This window comes from Protopterus annectens, chromosome 8.part1 (genome assembly GCF_019279795.1).
Source record: "Protopterus annectens isolate FY-2018-M chromosome 8.part1, PAN1.0, whole genome shotgun sequence".
Classification (NCBI taxonomy): domain Eukaryota; kingdom Metazoa; phylum Chordata; order Ceratodontiformes; family Protopteridae; genus Protopterus; species Protopterus annectens.
In genome coordinates, this window is record NC_056742.1 from 101,295,517 (window position 1) to 101,322,905 (window position 27,389).

Below are 27,389 nucleotides of genomic sequence, written 5' to 3' on the forward strand. Positions count from 1 at the left end.
TTAAGAAACTGTTTGGCCTCAAATCTAGGGGCTAAAGAGGGAATCAAAGGCAAAGAATGGTGAGATAGTTGATAGGTGGGCCTTAACAGCAGAATATGCCAACCCAGCACTGAGCAATTCACACAAATAAGAGAGAACCAAAGATACATCGCACAGTAAGTGGATTCAGGTTATGAGAAGGGCACCAAACAGAAAAGCTCCTCCATTTCGATAAGCAAGATTTCTAGTAGTGGGATTTCTGGCTTTCTGCAAGACCCACAGCACATCCTCAGAAAAAAAGGTGTCTATAGGGATCAAAACCCTATCGCCCACAATGTCAGTTAACAGTTGACAGACAGCAATGAATGAGAGATCCCTTGCCTTATGTGAGTAGGTCCACCCTGTCAGGTAACTTGTGATGACTGCCCTTGGCAAGATGCAGAAGAGGAAGGAACTGATGCTGTCTGGTCACCAGCACGATTTTTGGGAGCATCCTGTTTTATCTTGAACAGGACATTTAGAATGAGAGGAAGGGGAGGGAAGGCATAAAGAAAAGTACAGTTGTGTACACTTACCATAAATGTAGATGTTAGAGTGTATTCACTGTTGCAGTCCTCGCACTTGGGTTATCCCTGCCAGGGTAGCCCTTGGCTGGCCCAAATACAAGAGGCTTAGTATTTTTGCGTCGGTTGCTGTCGCTTCAGGACTGATGTCAGGTCGTCAGCAGTATAAAGTAAGGCAGGCGACGCCATTACATCAGTTTTTCTTGCCCTAACCTGTCAGGAGCTCCCAAGTAGAAGCCAGGTTCTGGTGGAAGAACCCCACTAGTAGAAAGTAAATACCAATATGTCCCCTGTAAAGAAAGAGAAGAAACAGGGGGATGGAGGGAGAGAAACCAAGACTACAACAGTGAAAACACTCGAACATCTACATTTATGTTAAGTGTACACAACTGTACTATGTTCTTCATGTTTCACTGTTGCAGTCATCACATTCGAGTTGATTCCCAAAGCTGAGGAAATGGGTGGAGGCAGTCAAGGAAACTAGGGGCTGGCTAGGATGCCCTGCAAGACTGCAGAGGCAAACCCTGCCCTGGATTTGGAGAAGAGAGGCAGGTGGTAATGTTTGGTAAAAGTGTGAACAGGTGGCAGCCTCCAGGATGTCTCTGGTGGCGGCGACTCTGAAGAAAGTTGCAGAGGTGGAGGTTGCTCTGGTGGAGTGAGTCCTGACCCCTTTGGGGGGGAGGCTTTCCGTGTTGTTTGTAGCAGAAACAGATGCAATGTTCTATCCATTTGGAAATGGTTTGCTTGGAGATAGCTTTGCCCACTGCCCCTGTAGCGAAGCTAACCACCATTGATCAGACTTTCTGAAGGATTTAGTCCTGTCTAGGTAGAATCTGAGCTGTCTGTGCACATCTAGAGAATGCAGGATCCTCTCCCCCTTGTTCTAGGGATTAGGGAAAAAGGTGGGCAAATGAATGGATTTGTAGAGAGCCACACTGGACACCACCTGGGGAATGAAGGCTGGGCTTGTCCTGAGGGATGCCCTGTCAGCATGGAAGATGATGATGGGTTCCACAGCCATGAGTGCTTGCAGCTCAGATACCCTTCTGGCTGAAGTGATGGCCAGAAGGAAAGCTGTCTTCCAGGAGAGAAATATTAGCTCTGCCGAAGAAGCTGGATCAAAGGGAGGCAGGGTGAGCTTTTCCAACACAAAGTTAAGGTCCCAAGCTGGGGTTGGTGCTCTTCTGGGTGGCCTCAAGTTGCTAGCCCCTCTTAGGAACTGTTTGATCAAAGGGTGTGAGAGAAAAGGGGCTGCTCAGTTGGAAAACGAGCAGAGAGAGCAGAGGCATGAATTTTAATAGAGGAAAAAGAGAGGCCACTGTTTAGCAGGTCAGCTAAGTAATCCAGGATGAGAGGGAGGGAGGGCTGTGCCATATTGGCTCCCTTAGCCTGAATCCAGGTGCAGAACCTTTTCCATTTGTCAGCATAAGACTTTCTAGTGCTAAGGCGTCTGGCTTACGTACTAAATCTAGAACCTGTTTACCGAGGTTGGCAGACTATTCAGGGGCTAGGCAATAAGCCAAGCTGCCAAATTGAGTGTCTGCAATTGGGGATGCATGAATTCCCCTTCCCTCTGGGTCAGGAGATTTGGAATCTGAGGAAGCTGCCATGGTGGCAGTGGGGACAGGATGCACAGCAAGAGTTACCAGTGCTGGCAACACCAGTCTGGAGCTATGAGAATTGTCCTTGGTTTTTCCTCCTTTATTTTGAGCAGTACCCCGGGGGATGAGAGATAGTGAAGGAAAGGCATAGACTGATAGATGACCCAGGGGAAGGACAAGGCATCTACTTTCCAAACCATGCAGTGATGCTCCCTGGTGGAGAACTTGCTGAGCTGATAGTTGGTGTGGGAGGCAAAGAGGTTGACCTTTGGGGTGCCCCATTACTGAGTTATTAGGGTGAATGTTCTTCTGTTGAGCTGCCACTCGTGTGGGTCCAGAAGATTTCTGATGAAGTGGTCTGCCAGAGAGCTGAGAGAGCCTGGTAGGAATTGTGCTAACAGGTGGCGTTGCATGGCAGAGGCTGTGTGCCAAAGGGTCATGGCCAGCCTGTGTAGAGGGTAGGAGTGAGTCCCTCCCTGCTTTCTGATATACCATATCACAGTGGTGTTCTCTGTTTTGATCAGGAGAGCCCCTGGGGAGATAAGAGGCTTGAAAGCTACCAAGGCGTGCTGGACAGCCATCATCTCTTTTTGGTTGATGTGCAGATGGATTTGCTGTGGGATCCATTGGCTCTGTATGTACCTGCCGTCCAGGTGTGCACCCCAGGCATAGTCTGATGCATCTGTGGTGAGAAAGGTAGTCCCTTGTTGTGGGAGCATGTTGTTGCCCACCAAAGAAAATCTTTTTCTGAGGCAAGGTATTATATATACAAGTGTCTCCACGTCTTGACAGTGTTGACAAAATGCTTTTTAGGTACCAATGAAGCTTCCTCATATGCTTTCTGGCACATGGAATGAGTAGTATGCAAAACGCCATGAACCCTAGAGCTTGCAGGATTTTCCTTGCAGATAGCTGGGGTCTGGTGGCTAGTTGAGAGAAATAGGCAGTCAGGAAAGTTTGCTTTTCTGGTGTAAGAAATGCCATCTGGGATGCTGTGTCCAGGCTTGCTCCCAGGAATATAATCCTTTGGGTGGGTACCTGTTTGGATTTCTTTTCATTAATTGTGTACCCTAGGGAGGTTAGTAGTGACTTTACAAAGGCCAGGTGCTTGAGCAGCTTTTCCTGGCTGCCTGAATGATGGATGGGCTTGTCCTGAGGGATGCCCTGTCAGCATGGAAGATGATGATGGGTTCCACAGCCATGAGTGCTTGCATCTCGGATACCCTTCTGGCTGAAGTGATGGCTAGAAGTCGTCTAAGTATGGGTAAATCTGGATATTCATTTGTCTGCAAAAGGCAATGTCTGGAGTCAGACATTTTGTGAAAAATCTGGGAGCAGTAGATAAGCCAAAGGGAAGCGCAGAGAACTGAATGTGTTGAGATTCTGCCCTGAAACAGAGATATTTCCAGCATGATTCCCTGATAGGAATGTGGAGGTAAGCCTCTTTCAGGTCCAGGTGGGTAGCCAAGCATCCTTGGAGAGAATGGGTAGCAGCTGCTGGAGGGTGAGCATTTTGAATTTTGGGATCACCAGGAAGGTGTTCAGAAAGGATAAGTCGAGGATGGGGCGCCAGGTGCCCTATTTTCTGGGTACCAGAAAAAGTCTGGAGTATAAACCTTGGCCTTTCTGTTCTGCAGGAACGTGCTCTACTGCCCTCAGAGAGCAGGAAAAGGATTTCCTTTTGTGCCTCTGTCCACTGGTTTGGAGGTAGATCTGGGAATCCTTTTGGAGTTGGAAGGGTGTGGAAAGAAAATTTGTATCCATGCGACATTATGTTGAGAACCCAATGGTCATTGGTAATGGTGGCCAATGTGCTTGCGTGAAAGGAGAGTTTTCCTCCTAGGGGTAAGTGAAGGTGGGCAGAGGGAGGGGGTGGGGGAGGAGAGTCATTGCGAGTTCTTACCATAAAGGGGTGTCTTAGAACTCTCTGGTTTTGAAGTGGAGGTAGTCCACTGCTTAGATCTCTACATTCCCTCTGACTGGTGTCTGGGGGGTCTGGGGGGTCTGGGTTGAACTGGCCTAGTGGTAGCTGGAAAGGACCAGTGCTTGGTGGGACAATGCCTGCTGAACCTGGGTGGCTGGACCTGTAAGAAATCCATGTCTGCATAGATTTTGCTTTTTCTTCCATCTTTTTTAAGACCTCTTCTGCCTTAGTGCTAAATAAGCTGTCTTTGTGCAAGGGGGCATCCAACAATTTAGATTTGACATGGTCTGGCAAGGGCTGTTCCTTAAGCCATGCATGCCTTCAAAGGACAGATCCGGTGACTGCTGCCCTGCAAGAAGCTTCTAGGGTGTCAAAACCACAGTGCAAGGTGTGTCTAGTTACTTGACTTGCAGAATGCATTAACCCTTGTAGCTCTTTAGATTCTGCGAAAGCAGGAAAGGAAGACATTTTTTGTTTGAGGAGTTCCAGGGTATGTTGCTGAAATTTTAGCATATGGAATTGACAATTTAGTGCTCTGATAGCAAGAGTAGTTGAGGTGTATACTTTTGTACCTCATCTGTCTAGTGCTTGGGAATCCCTACCTGAGGGGGTGGGACTCTTAGCAGTGGTTGCTTTAATTCCTTTAGGCCCTTGAGGAATTACCTCAGGGTCAGCAGTAGGATTTTTTAAAAAAAATTGTGTGAATCAGGGATTCTGTACTATCTGTCTGGTTTTCCGGTGCAGGAGGGGTCAAGCTGGAGTCCAGGAAAACATCCTCCACAATATCCAGGACTGGGGGGGTGGCCAATAGTCTGTGCTGTGGAAGATCTAAGAATTCCCAGAGTCTCTTTTTAGACTGAGGGTAGTCCTGACTCTTCCACTGGAAATGTTCCCTTAAGGTATGAAGGGTTTCCCCAGAGGAAAAATCCTATTGGGGAGAGGCTGAAGGGATGGAATCCTCATAAGTAGAGAGGAATTGCATGTCTTCATATTAAGATGCATCAGTGTCATTTGACTCTTGTTCAGATAAAACTACAGGGGACAGATCTCTTTTCCTTTTAGAGGGGGTAGCTTAGCTTCTCCTGATCAGCATGATAATGTCTTCCGCCATTTTAAGCATTTGAGACTGAGGCAAGGAAGTAGGTGCTTGAGATTCGGTCTTTTTTTGGGTGTGGTTCATACCCTGGGCCTAAGAAACTCGGTCATTTTTGAAAGAACGGTAGTCGTGAAAGAAGACGTTGGTTTGCGTCAAGAATCGGTAGTGCAAAGGACTTCCTCAGAAGCCGGTGCCTGCTAAGCGGCTCCGGACCCATCCAAGGTAGAGACAACCGCAGGATCCTTAGTCAAAGAAGAGTTTTGCGGCATACCGGACTCCGAAAGGGTCTTGGTAATGGCCTGCAAATCCACAGAAGTGGGCATCAGGGGCTGTGAAAGCGCCTCACTGAGGACCAGAGAACTGAAGACTAGCTTAATGGGATTGTCATCGATAGGTTTGGACCTGTGCAGTTTGTTTCCGTCTATCCTTACGTTTTTTCAGAAGATCTGCTGTCGGATGGCTTACCGAAGCCATATCGGAGTTTGAGGACTGCAAGTGAAAAGATCTAGCTACAATAAGGGCCCGACAATGGATAGTTCTGGCGTTGAACAAAGCACAGAAGCGACAACAGGGGAAATCGTGGTCTGGGCCTAAGCAAGTGACACAGTAAGAATGAAAGTCTCTGTGTGGTATTTGCTTTCCACAGGCAAGACAATTGTTAACTTTTTCTGACATCGGTTAGTGCAAGAAAAAAGGATCCTCAACGGGGTACTTAGCTTTAGAAGACTTCACCTTCAATTCGGTAGACGAAACAAAGGTAGCGGCTGACCGACACTCGTGCGAACTGCTTCTGCTTCGGGCTCGACGGCAAGAAAGACTGATGCAATGGCATCAGCTGCCTTACTTTATACTACCGACGACCGGAACTCAGTCCTGAAGTGACAGTAACCGACACAGAAATACTAAGCCTCTGGTATTTGGGCCGGCAAAGGGCTACCCTGGCAGGGATAACTCAAAAGTGATGACTGCAACAGTGAAACACGAAGAACATCATCCACTTCCAATAAAAAGAAGGGGCATTCACCTTCCAGGCCAGATGGCATGGGGTTCAGGAACAAAATACAAAAGGCTGTCTTTTCAGAGGGGAGGCAAATAGATCTACTTGAGGAGTACCCCACTGGTGGACATTGTCCAGAAACACAACCCTGTGAAGCATCCACTCATTGGATTGTTTTATGGACCTACTCAAAGAATCTGCCACCATGTTCTGATCTGAAATGTAAACTGCCTGAAGGGTCACTGGATGCTGGACAGCTAGCTTCCAAACCTGAAGTGTTAACCCGCATAAGAAAAAGAGACCATACCCCCTTTGTTTGTTGATATACCACATCACTGTGGTATTGTCTGTGAGAATCTTGAGGAGCCCTGGAAGGTAGAGAGAACGAAAAGCCTGAATAAACAGCAAAAGAGCTCTCAACTCTGACAGTGATGTAGTGTTTCTTTTGTTGAAGTGATCAAAGGCCCAGCACCTTCAGAGGGCCGAAGGAGCCCCCACCCACCCACCCACCCAGCACACATCTAAGGTTTTTGCAAAATGTTCTTAAGAGGGGAGAGGGGAGTGGAGACCGAAAAGGAAGCCCTGGGTTGAGAGAACTGAGGAATCCACCACTTGAAGTTCCAGCTTGAGACATGGAAGAGGAGGGAGTGGGACTAGAAAATCTAAAGGATGACAATGTTGAAATCAAACTGACTTTAGAATCCACTGGAGCTTTCTCAAGTGGAGCTTGGTTATAGGGGGTATAGGAATGGTGGAAGCCATGTAACCCAGAGCCCTCAGATATTCTCTGGTTGTAAATGAAGTCAAAGGAAGAAGAGACTGAAAGAAGGCAATGAGAGTCGAGCCTTTGGGAGGAGGCAGGGATACCAGGACTGGAACAGTCTGGATCCTGCATCCCAGAAAAATATGATCCTGAGAAGAAGTCAGGAAAGACTTATTGAAATTCATAGTAAACCCCAGGGTTTGCAAGAGAGAAATATAAAGTAAGATCTCTGAATCAGAGAGCCTGAACAAGCAGGTCATCCAAGTAGGGAAAGACCTGTAACCCCTTTAACCTGCAGAAAGCAATCACAGGAGCAAGGCATTTGGTGAATACCCTTGGGCAGTGGAGAGGCTATAGGACAAAGGAGAGAACTGAAATGCCAGGAAGCAACAAAGGAATGTAAACGCTTCCTTAAACAGGTATGAATAGGAATGTGTAGATAAGTATCCTTGAGATCCTGGTAAACTACAAAAGCCTGAGGAAGCAGCAGAAGAAACAAGGTTCGAAGGGACAGCATCCAAAAGGAAAAGACTTTCACAAGGTGTTTAGCTGAGAAAGATCCAGAATGGTTTCCAGTTGCCTTCTTTCCTGGGGACCAAGAACATTCTGAAATAAAACCCCTTCCTCCTTTGAGGAATTAGAACTTCCTGAATCAACAGTTCTCTGAGCCAACAGGCCCTGAAGCACACCTGGAAAAAAAGACAGGTGTTCCCGAAGAGGCTGAGGAATGCCCAGAAAAGGGAGAAGAAATTTCCAAATCATGTAATAACACTGACGAATTATGGAAAGAACTCGGGAGTCTTGGGTAACCTTTAGGCAAACAGGAAGGGACAGAGAGACAGAGAAAGATGAATGTGACCGAGAACAGGGCAAGAATAGTCAGACAGCACCTGTTTTGTCAGGAAAAGCAGGCTTCTGAGCAAGAGGAGTTTGGGAAACCTTAGCAGGGGGAAGCCCTTCTACCATCCTTTTTACTTTTGGGAGGGGTGAAATTGTCTACAGATAAAAGCAGGCTGATGAGAATAATTCCGCTGAAACTTGAGCAAAGGAAACAAAAACATGCTTCAACTCCTGTAAGGCCTTGCCCTTTTCTTGCAGGGAATTAAAGAACTCCACAGCAGCATCACCAACAGATGCTTATTATCCGGAGGAGCATCCATCAGTTTAGCCTTGGTATCATCAGACAAAGGTTGGAGTCTGGGCCAAGAATTCCTCCTCAAAACAGATCCAAAAGCAACTGTCCTAGATGAAGCATCAGCTGAATTTAATGGAATGGCGAGCTACTTGGGAGGATGTCTCTAGCAAAGCAACCTCAGAAGCCTTCCCCTCAGAATCTGGGAGATCTGAAACAGCCTGACAAGCTTGAGGGAGAGAAGAGCCAGAATATATCTAGTAATATGTGTCTGACAGTGCACAGCTCTAAAGGCTAAGGTAGCAGAGGTATACACCTTTTTACCCTGCCTCTTCATGGTTCTGCTATCCTTATCACATGGAAACAACTTTGTGGAAGGCAACAACTTGGAGGGCTTGTCCGAAGCAACTGACACCACAGAGGGGTCAGCACAGGGACACTTATAAAGGAACTTGCAGTCCTCAGGCAGTATTACAAAACCTAACAAGTTTTTTGGGAGCAAGGGGGTGGGAATCGGGAGCCTGTGAAACAGTGGAAAAAGCATCCATCAATGCAGCAAGAACAGAAGGAACAGCAGAGGGGTCCAGGAGACTCCTTTCGAAGAAACTCTCAGTACCTCTTCTAAATATCAAACACTTGAGCACAGTCCCATTTGAAAAATTCCTGCATTCTGGAAATAGTATCACCAAAGGAAATCTCAAAAGGACACTCAGGACTGACAGACTCTTCTTCCTCAGAGCCGCAGTCAAGTGGCAAAGGAATCTGGGAGAAATATGTAAGGACTCCATCAGAATCAGCAGCCTCCTCAGAAGAAGAATCCTGTTCCCTGGGTTTCAAGAGTGGTAGAAGACCAGGGAGGAGTAGAAACAGAAACTCCCTGGGGAGGCTTAAGAGCCATATGGGTATTAAACAGACCTTGAATGAAGTTCTGCCATTCATTCTGAGGATCTTTTGGAGTAGGCGAGATATGTTTAGTTTTCTGCTGCTTAACTGTGATGTCAGCCTTGAAAGATTTTGGAGGCTATGACTCCTGACAACACTCAAAAATGGTAGTCTGAACCTCTACCCTCAATAAAAGATTAAACCACCCATTCCCCTGCCCCCACTCAACTACCCATTCCCCTGACCCCATGACCAACCAGGCAGGAACGGACTTGGAAACACCCCTTAGCTCAAGGAAATAAACTTGGCTTGTCTTATCTGTATACTCAGTCTACTAAGCAGCGCTCATCTTCCAATAAAGAACTTGAAGAACTAGAACTGAGTAAATGTGTGCCTTTACTACACAATTCTGAGTATTGTAATTTCTTTTATCGCAGCTGGCCTATCCAAAGAAAAATCCCTGAATCTTCTAGCCCAACATCAAGAAGCACCTCCAGATAAACATCCAGAACCAACAGAGGAACCTTGGACTGCTAGGATTCACTCGAGGTCCTCCAGCGAAACGCACAGTGATTAGTTATACAGTTTTGTGTTTCCTTGGTGACCAAGTTCACTAAAGCTCCTGTACTCACTTTCGCTTGCATTTAAGACTTAGCAAATACCCTTACTTAACTCACTAAAATTTGAGGAACACTCCTAGGCCCCACAGTAATAACCAGCCACGGTTCACCCTGTAGACCTAAAGCAGACATCTGCAAAACCTCCATGGCAGAAGAATCTGAGAAAGAAACCGGACGATCCTCTGGGCTTTCACCAGCCTTAAGAGAGATGTCCACTGGAGGCAGTACAGCCAAAGAATCAGACTGAGTTTTCTTGGCCTTTTTCTTCTCAGACGGCTGATCCTCAGGCTGTGAAGATCCTTCCATGGTATCTTTAGCCAACAATTTAAGTCATTGGTTCTCTAACTAAATCACAAGGGAAGAAAGCTGACTCCGCAAAGTCATACGGACGAAAGCTTGATAGATCTCACAAGATGTATGGTCATGGGAAGCACCTAAATAAAATAAACACTGCTCGTAATGATCTTTATAGGGAATCTGTCTCTTGCAATGGCATTTCCTCTTTCTTGATGGCATGAAACTCAACAACCAGAAACAAGGCAGAAAATCAAAAAACAAAAACAACGCGGCACTTATCTGAAAGAGATAGACACCAACTGATGAACGAGCATTCAGATCGATGATGTCGTTCGGACTGGCGGCAAAGAAGTTCAGAGGATGGTACGTCCGGACATCACCTTTATGCCTTACTCCATGCAAAGGGAGGATATGTGTGACGTACAATGTACCCATTACAACCTAAAGGCTTTTGTATACTAGATGGATGTGGGGCTATCCTTGGCAGGGGATCCCTATTGTAAAGAATACTGCAACAGTGATATGGAAAGGCATCAACTGGTAAGAGTATGAACATCTTTGGTCTTATCCAGGTAGAACTGCAGCTGCATATGCACATCCAGGGAATACAGAATTCCTTCTCCCTTATTTTGTGGATTAGGGGGAAAAAATGGGAAGATTTATGACCTGCTTTAGAGTGACTTCATTAACTACTTTTAGCATAAAGGAGGGATAGGCCCTTAAAGACCTTCTATCCTTAAAAATAACAAAGGGAACTGTCGCCATAAGGGCTTGTAGTTCAGAAACTCTCTGGCAGAAATTAAAGCTACCAGATTCCTTTGCCACTTGACTATGGCACTGAGGAAGAAAGACTATCAGTCCTGGTTCAAAAGGAGGGAAATTGAGTTTTTCAAACACAAAGTTGAGATTCCAAGCATTTTCCCCTTTAAAAATTGTTTTACTTCCAGTCTGGCCAGAAGTGGTGGGATCAGAGGTATGTATGCATATACAGCTGAAATATGAGCCTTAATTAATGAGTATGCTAGGCCAGAGTGCAGCAGCTCACACAAATGAGAAAGGACCATTGGAGTATTAGCCTGAAGTGGGTTTTGGTATTTAGGTTGACATACAGTAAAAGATTTTCCATTTTGGTATGTACGATTTTCTGGTAGCAGGTTTTCTTGCCTTCTGGAGAGCCTTACACACATCCTCAGGAATTGGTATCTAAAAGGGGTCAGAATCCCATTATCCAAACTGTCACGGTAAGAGATCACAGGTTGGGATGAGTTAGTAAGCCCTTCTGCTGTGTGAGCAAGTCCACTGTGGAAGGAAGCTTCTAGTGATGGCCCTTGGGTAGATGGAAGGAAGGAGGAACCAGTGCTGTCTTGCCTAATAGGAAGTCACCAGTAAAATCTTTGGTTATTCCTTTGCATCTTTAATAAAACCTTGGGAAGCAGAGAAAGTAGAGGTAAGAAATATGTGGATCTCTCTCTCTCTCTTGTTCTCCAATGGAAGTACATTGCATCCATTTTCCAAGAAGACAGTAGGTTATAGTGCAAAAGATCAGGAGTTGTTTGCCGTGGATGGAGGCAAAGAGATCGATCAGTTGCACCCCCATTTTGTGAACTATATCTAAGAAAATCTCCATATTCAGCATCCATTTGTGGGGATCTTCTCCTGATCTGCTTAGAAAGCCTGGCAGGACACTGTCCTGTGAGAAAATGCAAACTGCTTGCAGGGAGAGGTTTGCTTTTTTGACCTGTTCCCATGCCAAGACAGCCAGTCTGCACAGTTGGTAAGATCTGGTACCCCCACACTTTTCTACCACATGACCACTCTTAATGGACCTGCCTTCCAAAAATGGGAAAAAATCTCCAGGGCCTGAATTAGTACTTTTATCTCCTTGATGTGCTCTGATCTTAGATTTGTAGGCCATTGCCCCTGAACTTTCAGATTGCTCATCCACACTCCCCATGCATCTGTGTGCATCTCTTGTTGTGGTGTTGGCAGTTTGAAGGAAACACCTGGGTTTAGCTGATCTGTGATACCACAGTATTTCCTTCTTTAGGCAAGACAAAAGAGGAAAGTACAGCTGTGTACACTTCCCACAAATGTAGATGTTTGAGTGTATTCACTGTTGCAGCCCTGACTTGTGGGATTTCCCACCGTGGAAGCCCTTGGCGGACCAGACTACCACTACCAAAGTAGGAATTTTCCCTCCTCCTACAACTGGTGAATGCCTTAACCTGATCTTAGTATGCTAGGGTATAAGTGGAGTCCACCAACATCATGACCTCAGTTAGTTTCTTGCTCCTAGGAGTTAGGAGCCCCCAATAGGAACAGAAGTTCAGATGCCTACAGCAGGGACTCTTGGGCAGGCAACAGTCAAGAGAAGGAGTCTTAGGTAAACAGGAAATAGAAACCTACCCTGTAGGCTAGGGGGGTAAGGAGGGAGGGAAAGAGGACTGCAACAGTGAATACACTCAAACAACTACATTTATGGTAAGTGTACCAACTGTACTATGTTTTTCATGTTTCACTGTTGCAGTCCAGTCCTGACTTGTGGGATGATTCCCAAAGCTGAAAAGAGGTGAGGATGGTAAATTAAGGAGAGGGTGTTTTGGTGGGTAACAAGGCAAACCCAGCCCTGGACTTGGAGAAGGCTGACGGTGGTAGTGTAGGGTGAAAATGTGCATTAAAGACCAATTGGCAACCCCAGTAGTCCTTGGTAGGTACGCCTTTCGGGAAGCCAGTAGAAGACCTACTTGCCTCTTGGAATGGGTCCTTACAGCCTCAGGTGTGTTTCTTCCATGATGACTAACAAAAAAATGACACAGTGAGAGATCCATTTGGAAATGGTCAGCTTGTGTAAGCCTTTCTAAGCCAAAGGTTTGGACACAGGGTGGTGTAGGAGGTCTCCTGGGAGATTTGATGTGGATGACCCCTCAGAGGAACTGTTTAACCAGTGGATGAGAAAAGAAAAGACAGGGATGTGGGCAGCAAAGTAGACTGAGATAGCCGAAGCATGAATCTAATGATGAATAAGAAAGGACTCTGTCAAAGAGATTTGCCAGACAGGACAAGATGACATGGATTTTGGCCCTGATGGGGTCCTGATTACGATGTATACATCAAATCGAAATACTACTCCATTTTCCTGCATTCGGTTTCCTGGTGCCAGGCCATCTGGCTTTCCTTATGAAGTCATGCATGTGCTTATGTAGGGGGGCTAAGGCATCCTCTAAGCTGATAGACTGAGGGTTTGCAGGTTGGTGTACACGATGTGTCCTTTGTTCTGTGTTAGGTCTAAACTCTGTGGTAACATCCAAGGATTGATCTGGTTAGGTTAAGAAGAAGGTACCAGTGTTGCCTTGGCTAATTTGTAGCTATAAATATGACCCTTGGGTACTCTTCTCTTGATTTTTTAGGAGAACCCTGAGAAGTATGGGCAATGATGAGAAGGCACAGACGAATAGGCCTGTCCATGCGAATGAGAAAGCATCTATTTTCCAGGCAGAAAGAGTCTTCCTCTTGGAACAGAACCTTTTCAGTTGTGTGTTCTCCCTGGTGGTGAAGAGGTGCGTCTGTGGGGTCCCCCATTTCTCAGTTATGCTGAGAATGATCTCCCAATGCAACTGAGGGTCTACAGGCTTCTGCTGAGTTGGTCTGCCAGTTGGCTGTGCACACCCAGGAGGTACAGAGCCAACAGGTGCACTCCCATGGAGTGAGCTGTGCTTCCCACTCCCATTGCTGGGCAGCAAACAGGGTAGGAATGGCTTTCCCCTTGTTTTTGTACCACATGACTGTGGTATTGTCTGTACCCACAACTAGCACCCCCTGGTTTCAATTTCTGTCTGAATGCTAGTAAAGCCACTTTGTGCTGCCATTAGTTCCTTTAAGTTTGTGTGTTTTGTGCTTTTGCGTCTATAACCGCCAAGAGTTACCCTCTCTGTTCGGCGATGTCTGATGACGTGCTATGGGCAAACAGCAGCAAAGCAGCCAATGAAAATGCTTAAACTGAGTCCTGAATTAGTAACCTTCAATTAGATAGTCCTACTGTACCATTCCTACCACGATGTAACGGGGCGGGGGGGGGGGGGTCTCCAAAAGTTGATGTCCTGATTTTTAGTGCTCAATCCTCAAACAGAACTGGATTCAACTGGTCTGAATCCAATCTACATTACAGCCAACAGAAGTGTAACGGAACAGAATTAAAGCAGACTATTTTTTTTTCTTAAATTAAATAGGCAACAAAGTAAAAAGCAGCACAGTTTTTTCTTAACTTAAATACAGCAAGAGAATCAAAATAGCATAACATATCTTTTCTTAAATAAGTAAAATCAGTTGGTGTGAAATACAGTCAAGTGCAACAAATGCAGTAATAAAATTGAAACTTAACATTCATAGCTCTCTAGGATGGTTTGGTATGATCAGAGGAACAGAGGCTAATTGCCTACCTCTCTGGAGTCTAACACAAGCACTAACCCATGCAAATGTGGTCCTTAAGTAAAATACAAGAGCAAAGCAGCTAATACAAAGAAACCAGTGAAAATGCTCAAACTAAGCCCTGAACAAGTAACCTTCCATTAGACAGTCCTACTGTACACTCTTGCCACGAGGGTACGGGGGGGGGGTCTCCAAAAGAAATTGTCCTGATTTTTTTAGTGCTCAATCCTCAAACAGAACAGGATCCAATCTAGCTGGTCTGAATCCAGTCTATACTACAGCCAACAGAAATGCAACTGAACAACAAAATTAAAGTAGAATATTTTTTTTCTTAAATTAAAAAGACAACGGAGTAAAAAGCAGCACATTTTTTTCTTAAATTAAATATAGCAACAGGTGTGCCAAACGCCCACTAAATAGAGGCCATGGGGCAAACCCAATACACACACTGCAGTGTTTTCTCTCTCTCAGCTTTCCTGGGAAAACCCAGGTGAGATAGTGTGTGCATCCTACAGAAGGTATACAAGGCACTTACTCAGAGGAGGCCATAAGGCACACCAAAGATGCAATGGTGGGATTAACTTTATCTTATTACCAATCTCAGATTGCCTAGGCACACCAGGGAATTCTGCGGTATCAGCCTGTGGCTCCTACTTGGCATAAGGAAATCCAGTGTACTCTACTTAGTTTACCATCCTGACCTTCACCAAGGAGAAGTTTAAAAAATAGACATCCAAGTACTTCAATTGAAAGATATTCTGCACAGAGAATAAAAAGACAGATGTCAGTGCCACAAACACTTCTTTTTCAAAGAGAAAATGCGTGGCTTTTTCACACAAATAAATAAGGAGATTTGTTAAAGCATACACAGCCTTTGGTAGACAGCATTAACTATGCATATGAGTAAAATAAGTTCCCATGATGCATCTGTCCTCAAATAGGGGAAGTACAGGTGGTATAAGAAGGGATTAACTTTAGAAAATTTCCTCCAAAACCTAGAATTACAAGTGATATTCTCACACTCTGGCAGGACTCCTGAAGTGCAACATCCACCCATCCTACTTTGACAAGACAACAACCAAAGGGATAAATTAAAATAAAACGTTTAATATGGCAACTTATGCTACTAAATGAAATGGATGAATTCCCAAACAGTTTAACATAAACTAAGGGATTAGTCAAGCAAGAAATGCTCAAAACAGAATGTCCTATAGGACAGCTGTGACTAAGGGTACACACTGATCCTAAACTGCACATCCAGGTTATAATTCTTTACTTAATGGAAGTACAGAAGACACGTGGCTGTAGCTTGGAAACTGACTGCATACACCCATGCATCATGTATTAGAAATAACTTTTTAGAGGAATTTCCTTTGACTACATTTGAAAGAGCCTACCTGGGCCAATGTTTCACAAACCAGACCATCTGCATATACCTTTAATTTTTTGTAAAACAGAACCACGAGTAACACTGCATGTACAAGACGGAGAACACATGGGCCACCAACTGCAAGCTTCCAGGAAAAAGAATAAGGTGAATGGTTTAAAAAAAGCAACTCAAACCACATTCATCAGGAGGTTCTCAAAGACATGCAGTCCCCATGGAACACCTAGAAGGCTCTCAGTATGCAGTTGCCAACAATTCTAAAATTGTTTTGGAATATCAACTTACTCAGACATCTGACCTCACAGTCCACACAGATAAAGGATGCAGAAGAGGAAGCCACCAAAGGAAGAAGCAAATTTCTTAATCATAATATGCAGTTACAAAGGAAAGGATTTCTGAAACTAAATTTCATGTAGATCAGTGTTGAGCCAACGTTTCACAATCTGCTTGCTGAAAGGGTTTGTGAATCAACCTGTAGGACAGTAACTCAGAACCACACTGAAAAGGTGGTCAAGGTAAACCACAAGTAATCACAGTAATAGCTGAAAGTAGGATGCAATTTCTCTGCAGAGAGTCAGCAATGTGTATTTCTTTTTCTGCAATGCTAAGCTTCCCAGTATAGTTTTCTCTTTTATTCTTGCTCCTGGTTAAAGTTTAAGCTTCCAGATGGTGCACAACAAGGTGTAAAGATCAGGCTAGATGAGAGTGTTCAGCTTCTGCACCTGGCACTTCATCTGCTCCCACTAACTCAGCACAGTCTACAAGAAACACACACACACACAAAATCATAGCATCATAAGTAGTTACTACACTACTGGCCCTGAGACCCTTACAAGCCTAACCAAGAATTTTGCCCATGTTCCAAAAAGTCAGCACCCTATGCCACTGGCCAGCAGGAACATAGGTGGTATCCCATGGGTGTATTTTCTGTTCCCCATCCAGTTATCCAGGTTGTGCTTAAAAATGTTTGAGGTACTCTGCTTTACATGGAAAGGGAGTCTATTCCACAAAAGGGGGAAGTCTCTGGGACACAAATCTGTCCCGCCAACAAGTCCTACTGATGTCACAGACCAGGTTGAGGTCTTGTGTGCGGGTTACTCCAGTGGAGCTTGACTTGCAGATATGTAGCAGTCCCATAAGGGCGGGGTCTGAGATTGCTTTGTATGTTAGACAGAGGTCACCTTATAGGAGTCTGTAGGAGATTGAGCAGAGGGACAGGGCTTTTAGCCCATCTGTGTAGGGTAGATGTTTGAGACCCTGGCTTCTCTGAGTGAGTATTCTCTGTGGACTCTCCAACTGCTGCATGTGCTTTGTGAGGTACATGTCGAAAGGGGCACTGTATTCAATAATTGGTCTTATAAGGGAAGAATATAGGGATGTTATGACCACCTTGTCCCTGGATGAGATGCCCTTACTAATGAATTTGGCCATGTAGAAAGCTTTCCATACAATGAAGGCAATACGGTGGTCAAAAGTCAGTTTGCTATCAACCTGGGTTCTCAAGTCCCTTACGACTGATTGCAAGCTTAGTGCCTCATTATCAATGTGAGAATTTGTGGGAACGTCATTCTTCCCAAAAGGGATGATGATGCATTCTTTGGCATTCACTTTGAGGCCATGTTTCTGGCACCAGTCATCTGTTTGGGTGAGACTCTCTTGGAGGATGTCCACATCACTAGGGGAATTGATGACAGCACCCAGATTGCAGTCATCTACAAACCTGGTCAGTCACAGCCCACTAGATTTGGCCTGCACCTCTGAGAAATATATCCCAAAATGCAGATGGCCCCAACACTGATCCCTGGGGTACACCGCTTGTTACGGGTCAACTACTTGAGGTGGCTTCCCCTATTCTGACTAGGTAATTTCTATCTGTGAGCCAGTTTGTTACCCATCTGATAAAATATGGATTGATGTCTAGTCGAGAGTGTATCTATTACACCTGAGTGGGGAATAGTATCAAAGGCCTTGGCCAGGTCTAGGTAGGCGGTGTACACCGTCTTACCCTCGTCTATGGCCTTGGTGTCTGTCTCAAAGAAGTCGACCGGATTTAACAGGCATGACCTCCCCTTGACAAAATCAAACTGTATGGGATCAAGGGTCTGCAAATTGTCAATATCCTTGTTAATGAGGTTCATGACAATCCGCTTCATGGCCTTGCAGATCAGGCTAGTTAAGCTGATGGGTCTATAATTACCTAGATCGGTGGACACTCCACCTTTGTGCAAAGGGATGACAGTAGCTGTCCTCCACTCGGCTGGGATGAAGCCGGTACTCAGGCTTTGGTTGAATAGGGTGCCTAATAGTGCTGCACGTTCCTGCCTGAGTTCATGTAGGATGCAGCCCGGGATGTTATCAGGTCCTATAGAGGCTGCATTTTTGCCTTTGAGACGGCAGTGATGACTTGCTCCCTAGAGATAAGGGGAGGGGGGACAGGTACTGGGGATGTCCTGTTTTACTGCTGGGGGAAGGGGGGCAGACAAGTGAAGTTTTCACTGAACCTGTTTGCCAGCAGGTTGGCTACATCTACAGGGTTTGTGTAAGTGGTGTCCTTGACCATCAGTTCTGAGCAGATCTGGGTGCTTCCCTTGAGATTGTAGATATATGTAAAGAAAGCCTTATGATGGTCTTTAATGGATGTGGCCAATCTGGACTCAAAGCTTGCTTTGAAGGATTTCACTAGTGCTCTTATTGCTTGTTCAGGCTGAGGAGAGACTGCTTCCAATTAAACACCTGCTCCTTCTTGGTCCTGGACAGCAATTTTTTCCCTTTATTATAGAGTTTATTTATTGTAGCATTCCACCACACAGGTTTTCTCCTCCTTGAGGAGAATGATTGTCCTGTCTGGTATTCCTGATTCCATGCAGCTATACATAGTACTTTGGTGTAAGTTTGGACATATGTGCCAGTTTCTGTGGAGGGGGCTGTGAAGCTGTTTATGGCTGGGGTGCACTCTGCAACTCTGAACCAGGTTTCTGTGACTACACAAATGTCAGCTTCTTCCAGGGTTAAGAATGCTTGCAATGAGTGCAGTTTGATGTTCAGACTCTTAGCTTTTAGCAGCAAGACCTTTAATTTACGTTTTGATTTGATGAAAATTTCATGTTGGTAGTTTTGACCTCATGGCATTGTCTAAAAAGGGCACTATGGGGGAGGTAGGTGCCTGAAGCCCAAGGGAGACAGGTGCAGGCCATCTGTGGCAAAAAAATCTTGGCTTGTCAATCATGTCATCCCAGACTGTCAGGTACTGGATCCCCTTTGAATGACACCAGAAACTAAGCCAGTTGTTAAAGTCAATCATTTTCTGTTTGCACTGAGGCATCATTCTGCGGGACAGTAAAATGCTGCTTAAGGCTAGGGACATACCTGCCTGGGACACATACTCAGTGAGCTTAATCATGTCTCTCTTCATACAGTCCAGGGAGGTACATCTCAAGTCATTCACTCCAACATGGACTATGACAGAATCATAACAACACCTGTTGAGAAACTTGAGTGCACTGGTGATACGGCAGACACTGGCACCCGACAAACAACTAATTGTGATTTTCTCCTTATCCAGCCTGGTGAGGGGCACATCTGTGTGTCTCACAATGGAGTCTCCTATGACTAATATGTTGGGTTTATGTTTAGGCCTTAGTGGCTGTGAGACACAAGTGTGTGGACTACGTGTGGTGTGGTGGGTAGTGGAGTTTGCAAGTGTTTATGTCTCAGAGGTCTCTCTTGTTTGGGTATGCTTTTGTTGAGGACATCCACATATGTGGGTGTGTGCTGTGTAGGTGTGGTGTTTGTGTTGCCAACCTTCTCAGTACCAGATATACTGGTTTGTGGGGGAGACAGCAACGACACTAGGTGCTTGATGTAATTGCATCTCTCACAAATTGTGTTCCTAGGTGGCAGTAGTAGAGGGTTGTGTACATGAGGCAGTTGCTACACTGTCTCAGGATGCCCTTATCGACTACACTGGCAGGAGAAAATGTAGGATATTGTCCATCCATATTTGTCAGAAACTGAAAGAGCTAAGAAGGTAAAGGGAGGAAGGTCTACGAGTAGTACTACATGATGATAATACAAGTGCTATTACGGGAAAACTTGTAGTCGGAATACCTCAAAAAGGGTTTAAAACCATGCAGCTGAAGCTCTGGATGCTGCAGACCTTTATTTAGACTATGCTACTTAATTTTAAATTTAAGAACACAGTAAGAAAAAACTCACAATGAAGCACAGATTAATCACTTATAGTCAAAAGAATGGCACTTGCAGTATGAAAAAATACAGTTAAACAGCAACAAAATGCAGTTAAACAGTAATGAATTGCAGTCGATGGCAATGAAATATAGTTAATCAGTAAATTGCTTTGAAACAATAGCTCACAAATCACAACAGACAGCACTAATAAAGCAGCAATTTAGTAGAATACTGTCATCAATTTAGTGAGGCTACCAACAAGCAGTAATAAATATGGCACACAGCAAAATGAAGTAGAAAGAGGTACAGTTTTTTTTTTCAATAGAAAAGTGAAGAGACAGACGATAATGAGATAATTCAATGTTCAGAAGCAAAAGGGATGGCCCTTTACTAAGTTCTTACTATAAACAGTACAATGAGCTGATGTAATGTGACTGGGGGAGTGTCCAGTATCAACTTTATATCAGAGGCGGGCAACTCAAAGCCATTAAGACTTAAGACCACCACCACAACTGAGCGGCTGGATGGGACAAAAAAACAGTTGCACAGATTAGATATGTAGCAAAAGAGAAGTGCAGAAAACAACTGAAAATAAACTCTTATCTTTTTTCAATACCACAGCAGGACAAATGGCAGAAGACCAATCACTTTGTAGCTTTGAACAGGTTGAGCAAACAAGTATAACTGGTTTAAAACACTGGGTATTAAAGGCAAAAAAACAGAAACCAGCCCAATTATCCCATCAAAAATAAGTGTTGCAGGAATAGCTTCTAGCTAGATTAATGATTACTTTCATCCACAAAGAAAACAACTAGGCCTCTTTAGACAAAAGATTTCACTACAAGCTGAAAGGGTCATAAACTACTCTAACAGACAACAAAAAGGAGATTAAAAACAGTTGCACCGACTGCAAAAACCAGTTGCAAAGATTACACAGATGTGTAGTAAAACAGAAGTGCAGAAAACAATTGGAAATAAACACTTATTTTTTTCCAATATCACAGCAGAACAAATGGCAGGAGGACAATCTCTCTGTAGCTTTGAACATCTTCAGCATACAAGTATAACCGGTTTAAAACACTGGCTATTAAGGCAAAGAAACAGAAACCAGCCCAGTTGTCCAATCAAAAACAGCAGCGTTGCAAGAATGCTTTTAGCTAGACTAAACCAGATTGATTACTTCCTGCCACACAGAAAACAGGCCTCTCTAGACAAAAAACTACACTACAAGCTGAAAGGGTCACAAACAGTAAAAAGAAGTTGTCTTACCATAACATTCCATCTGTGTTGTAAATCGTTACTCATTCATTACTGATAGGACTTCGGTTCCGTCCTCGGAACCGACATGGCTGTTTCCAAACTTGCGCCAGCCAAAAACTCTCAGCTAAGACCTACCCATAATGCCCCTCTCATAGTCTCTTCAGATCGAGTTTGCTGCCCACCCCTATATTATAGAGATAGTAAGAGACAGGAAGAGGCTCTGTCTGAGCAAATACCTTAACCAAGAGTTCCTAAAGTCCACCAAGAGTCCAGACAGGGGGAAGGAGGGCAGGAAGTAATGAATGAATAAAGATCTACAACACAGATGGAACGTTATGTTAAGACATAACTTCTTTATCTGATGGAAATCTTTATTCATTCCTTACTGACAGGACTGAGTCCCCAGCTACTACAGTCTTGGGTGGCCCTAAGGAAGGATATTCCTGAGCACCACAGAACCAAAAGATGCTCATCCCCTGGAGGCCAACTCCAATTTGCAATGAGTGATAAAGGCATGAGGTCTTGCCCAAGTGGATGCTGGGCAGATTTCATCCATACAGGCTCTGGAATGAAAAGCCACAGAAGTAGCCCTCAATCTAGTAGAATGAGCCTTTATTCTGGAAGAGAAGGATAGTTTATTCTGATGGTAGATGAAGGTAAAGACGTTTCCAAGCCAGGAGGATAGAGTCACTTTAGAGACAGGTTTACCTAATCTGGGTCCAGCAAAGGCCACAAACAACTGATCCATTTTCCTGAAAGATTTAGTCCTGTCCAGATAAAAACGAAGGTGCCTATGAACATTAACGGTGTGCAAAAGATACTCCCCTCTGTTTGAATGCCGAGGGAAGAAAACTGGCAGGTCAATAGATTGGTTAATTGAAAATCCAGAAATGACCTTGGGCAAGAATGAAGGGTCAGTACAATGGGACACTCTATCCCTGTGGAAGCTCAAGTAAGGTCTCTTGACACTCAAGGCCTGCAACTCAGATACTCTTCTCACTGAGGTAAGTGCTACTAGAAGTAGAGTCTTCCAAGATAAAAAATTTATATCACATGAATTAGAAGGCTCAAAAGGAGGGCTCATTAATGACTGAAGTACCAAAGTCAAGTCCCAGGGTTTTATGGGGGCTTGAAAGGAGGTTTAACGTGTAATACCCATTTCAAAAAGGTTTTGCACAGACGGTGTGACATAATAGAAGAATTATCAAATCCATTATGAAAATTTGTGATGGCTGCTAAATGCACAGTAAATGTTGATGCTGAGGCTCCTGCATGTAGAAGAGTAGTCAGGTACTGTAGGATCTTTTGAATAGGCATAGAGAAAGGGTCTATGTTCTGATCTTTGGCCCAAGTAGAGAACCTAGTCCATTTACTAGAATACGTTTTTCTGGTGGAAGGTGTGTGCGAAGCCAAAAGAATCTCAAGGACGGGAGATGACACATCAGGCATCCTGGCAATCATCGGAAGTGGAGGAACCAAGCTGTGAGCTTGAGGTGAATCAATCCCTGAGGGTGAGACAGCAGACCTTGAGACTGATCCAAGATCCACAGGCTGTGAATCAGATGAGGCCATAGGAAGGGAAACCAGACTTGACGGGGCCAATAAGGGGCAATGAGGATCACTTTAATTCTCAACCTTTGAGCTTTCTGGAGGAATTTTGGGATGAGGGGAAATGGGGGAAAGGCATACAGTAGACCCGGGGGCCAATCATGCGTTAGAGCGCCCTTTGTTGACCCCCCCGAGGGAGGGGGATCAGGCAAAGTAGCTTCTGCATTTGTTGTTTAGAGGGGAAGCAAACAGATCGCAGCAAGGCCTGCCCCAGCGGCAGAAGATCCAATCGGTTATAACAGGATTGAGGGATCACTCATGATGTTCCAGGTCAGATTGTCTGCAATAAGGTTGGAACTCCCGTGAATGTGCATTGCTATAAGAAAGTGGATGGAAGCTATCGCCCAGTGCCAAATCCTCATGGCTTCCCACCACAGGGGATAAGACCTGGTTCCGCCTTGTTTGTTTATATACCAGATGACTGACATGTTGTCCGACTGAACTGCAATGGTCCCAGAGGGGAGGGATGTATGGAATGCTTGCAACGCTAAGAGAACTGCCCTAAATTCCAGGACATGTGCAAATTGGCCTCCATGGGGGACAAGGTGCCTTGGACCGTCTTTCCCTGGAAATGCCCCCCTCACCCTAACAGGAAAGCGTCCGTGGTCACCGTGGCCCTGGGCTGGGGGAGACAGAATGGTCGACACCAAAGATTTGGTTCTGGCTTCATCCACCATAACATTTCTTTCTTGCAAAGGTTAGTAAGGCATATCATGTGGGCAAGAGGGTGGGCTAAGATCGACGATTGTGAAGAAAAAAGCCACTGTGATATTCTCATGTGCAACCTTGCCAGTGGTACTAGGGTAATGGCAGCTGGTAGAGCCTAAGAGTTGCAGTACAAGGCATGCTGGTACAAAGTTCTGTGGAAGGAGGGCTTGGATCTGATGTCTTATTTTCGAAAACCTGTGAGGAGGGAGGGAAACTTGACAGGATGTTGTGTCAAAGACAGTTCCAATGAATTCCAGTGTTTTTGTTGGGAACATTTGAGATTTGTCCTTGTTGATCATAATCCCCAAGTGGAGGGCGAGGCCTTAAGTGTTGAGAGGCTGTGGGTTAGAAGATTCCTGGTCGAAGCAGTAAGGAGCCAATCGTCTAGATACAGAAACACCTGGAATCCTTGTAATCGAAGATGAGCTACTACAACTGCCATATATTTGATGAACACTTGGGGGGGCTGTTGAGAGACCGAATGGCAGTATCCTAAACTGGTAGTGATTGGCTCCCAGCCAGAAGCAGAGAAATCTCCGGGAGAGCTGATCCATCTTTATGAGGTAATACGCATCCTGGAGATCTACACAACACATCCAGTTTGTCATTCCCTAGAAAGGGGAGAATGGACTGTACCGTGACCATCTGGAATTTTTGAGGTTTCATAAGTTTGTTGAATAGGCTGAGATCCAGGATTGGTCTCCAGTCCCCCATCTTTTTTAGCACTAAAAAGAACCTCGAGTAAAACCAGGATCCTCTCTGGTCTGGTGGGACCAGTTGGATGACTCTTTTTCTTAGCAGCTTTTCTATTTCTAAGGCTGCTACCTCCCGCTGATTGGGTGGCACATCAGGGATTCGTTTGTTGGGTTTGGCAGTTAAATCGAATGGGATATGGTAGCCTTTGAATATTATTCTCTGCACCCAAACATCGGTAGTAATAAGTTGCCAGGCTGGTAGCTGCTGGGGAAAAACGACCCTCGACTGCTTCCAGAGGAAAGCAATTGGGCCTCTGGTAGGGTCGGCTGGATAAGGAATCTCAAGCACCCTGGTTATGCGGACCCCCTCTACCCTGAAAGAGGCATCTTCCAGAAGAGTTGCCCTGTCTATCCTCGGGGGACTGCTCACCACGAGTGTCACGAAAAGATCCCTGGGACTTTCTGAACCACAATTTCCCTCACCTCTGGTTCCTGGAGGAGTGGAAAACCATATGGCCACAGCAGACAATGTCTTGCCGTCTTTCTCTTTTTGTGCTAGTGTGTCTCGTACTTTGGGACTAAAAAGTGCACATTTGTCGACAGGCATGTTGACGAAGGAAGATTTAACGGGTTCTGCGAAATCACAAAATTCATTCAAGCATGACATCTCATAACAATGCCTGATGTGGCAGTGCGAGCTGCCCCCTCGGTGGTGTGAGATATCAAACGCATCGAGGAGTTCGAGATGGATTCTAGGGTAGCTAGCTGCGATCTGACTGTCAGGCACCTCATCAGGCAGTACCCCCGTCAAAGAGGTAGACATTTCAGAAATTAGGTTTCTTAGGAGGCGAGTGAAGTGTGCCAGATAGTTCAGCGACCGAATGGCAAAGGTCGCTGAAGCATAGGTCCACTTCCCCAGTATGTCCATGGCCCGAGACTCCCTGTTCGGAGGATGGACAGTGGAACTATCTTCTGCCAGTTCCCTCTTGGTGGCCGCCGCCACGACCATGGAATCAACAGTCAGCTGTTTGGACCAGGTGGGCTGGTCTTCAGGAGTGGATAAAATTTTGTCCAGCCTCTGGGGGACAGGTTCTACATTGTCTGGGGCCTTCCAGGCATGCTGCATAATCAGACTTTACAAGCTCATCTGCAGGTGGGGTCACACAGAGTAGATGGCCGGGCATGGAAGGCCTGCAAAAACACCAATTCCTCCGAAGGGTTAGACGACTTCCAGTCTCCCCTCTGCTTGAGGATTTTGAGAATGTCTCCAAATGAGACGTCATCTGGGGGAGACCGTGGGGTCCATTCTCCCTCATCGCAATCTGTGTCCTCAGTGATAGATTCCTCAGGGGAATCAAGGTGCTTCTTCTTGCACCGTTTCTCCCGGGGTGGCTTCCCAGTGGGATCTTCTGAGGACGACTCCGGAGAAAGGGTTCCCTTCAAAGGGAGGTCTTGCGGCTCCTGTGTCCGGGAACCTAAAGTAGGGGGTTGGGACAGCTGCATGCTAGAGGGGGGTTTTGGAGTTGATGCCAATGGTGCTGACTGGAAGCCTGTGGAGGCAAGGACCCTCTCCATCACCTGGAAAGCAGGCCAGCCTGAGGAGGGATGGGAGCCTGGAACTGAGAAGGAAACCTCGGAACCGGGGTCACACCCCACTGAGGAGCTCGCCTCCAGGTGAGGAGTTCCGAGAGGACTGGAAGCTGTCGGAGCCATGGACACAGATGGCGCCAGAGAAAAAATAGGCATCGGACTAGGTACCAGGGTGCAGTCAGCCCAAACACTGCTCCAAGAGTGTACTGGATCCAATGGAGCCAATGTAGCAAGGGAGATCGGTGCCGACAGGGGAAACTCCGCAGGTAGAGCCGACACAGTATGCACCGGGGTGGTCATCGGTACCGAGATCTCCAAGGCCTGGGTAGAGTCAGGGGGAGGATAAACAAGTGAGTATGCTGTGAAGGGTTCCATGCCAAGGGGAACGGAAGGTCTAGCCAGGGTGGGCAATCCCCTAGCTGCCAGAAGCTGGTCCACAACCTGCACGACATCTTGTTCAGAAAGGCTCCTGCTGGATCTATAGGAGGCTGCTGAAGGAGTCTCAGGTCTTTCAAGAAAGGGGCTAAACTGGTGCCCCGAAAAAGGGTTATAGGCTGGAGAGTATCTGGTTCTTGGGAGATGTTCAACCTTAGGAACAGAGGTCAAAGTCTGTGGAACCGAATAAGCTATTGGCACCATGGCCGGGGATGGTGCCGAAGCAGGTATGGTTGTCAAAGTCAGTGTCAGGACCAAGGACACCACCAAAGACGGAAATGAAATAGGAGTCAACATCAGAGATGGCACCAAGGGAGAAGACACAGGGCCTGGTGCCGAAGTAGTCTGTGCCGATAGTGCCGGAGAAGCTCTGTGCCAACTCAATTCCATAACGGTAGGGGATGTAGGAACCGAGTGATTTCATTTCCCCTTGCGTTTCTTGGTTTTAAGAGGTGGTGAGACCTCTGACCCAGAGAGAGCTTCCGAAAAAGGTGTTTTGAATAAACCTTTCAAGACAAGCTTGTTTTTGCGCACTGCTAGAGTGCGATTACTAAAACTAGAGCAGATGTCAGAAGAAGCATTTATATGGTCCATGCTCAAACAATAAACTCACCGAGTGTGACCATCCGAATTGGGCATCTTTCGCCCACACTTGTCGCACTGTTTAAACCCCAACTTAACTTTGTCAGACATATTGTACGGACAATAAAAACTACCCAGAAGGGAAAAAGTGAAAGAGAAAAAGGATTTTTTTTTTCGAGAAAAATAAAGAGGGAAAGTAGAGAGTACTAACAATGGTATCTAGAAGTACCACAAGTGGTAAAAAGAGGGCCTAGCAAAGGTAGGAGATTTGGACAGTACCAATGATGGTAAAATGTTAACCATTAAAGGTAGAGAGTAGGAAACAAAAGCAGGTTACATGCGAGAGGAGAAAATAGCGAGACTGACTAAAAAGAACAAAGTTTTGAGAGAAAAATACACACATTTTCCACTTAGCTTTGAGAGAGATAGGCTAGGAACGTCTGACGAGGAACACGGCAAACAAGATCTGAAAAGACTATGAACGGGGCCATTATGGGTAGGTCTTAGCTGAGAGTTTTTGGCTGGTTCGAGCTTGAAAACAGCTGTGTCGTTTCAGAGGACAGTCCCATCAGTAAGGAATGAATAAAGATTTACATCATCAAATCAGATATTCAGCTCTAACAGACAATAAAAAGGAGATTAAAAACAGCTGTGCCG

General features: G+C 45.4%; 1 protein-coding gene across 13 annotated transcripts in view; it reads right to left on the reverse strand.

Annotated features, from left to right (window-relative positions):
• Positions 1–27,389, reverse strand: part of ZC3H18 (zinc finger CCCH-type containing 18) — a 2,225,788-nt gene that overhangs the window by 204,474 nt on the left and 1,993,925 nt on the right. The gene's annotated exons all lie outside the window — the stretch shown is intronic.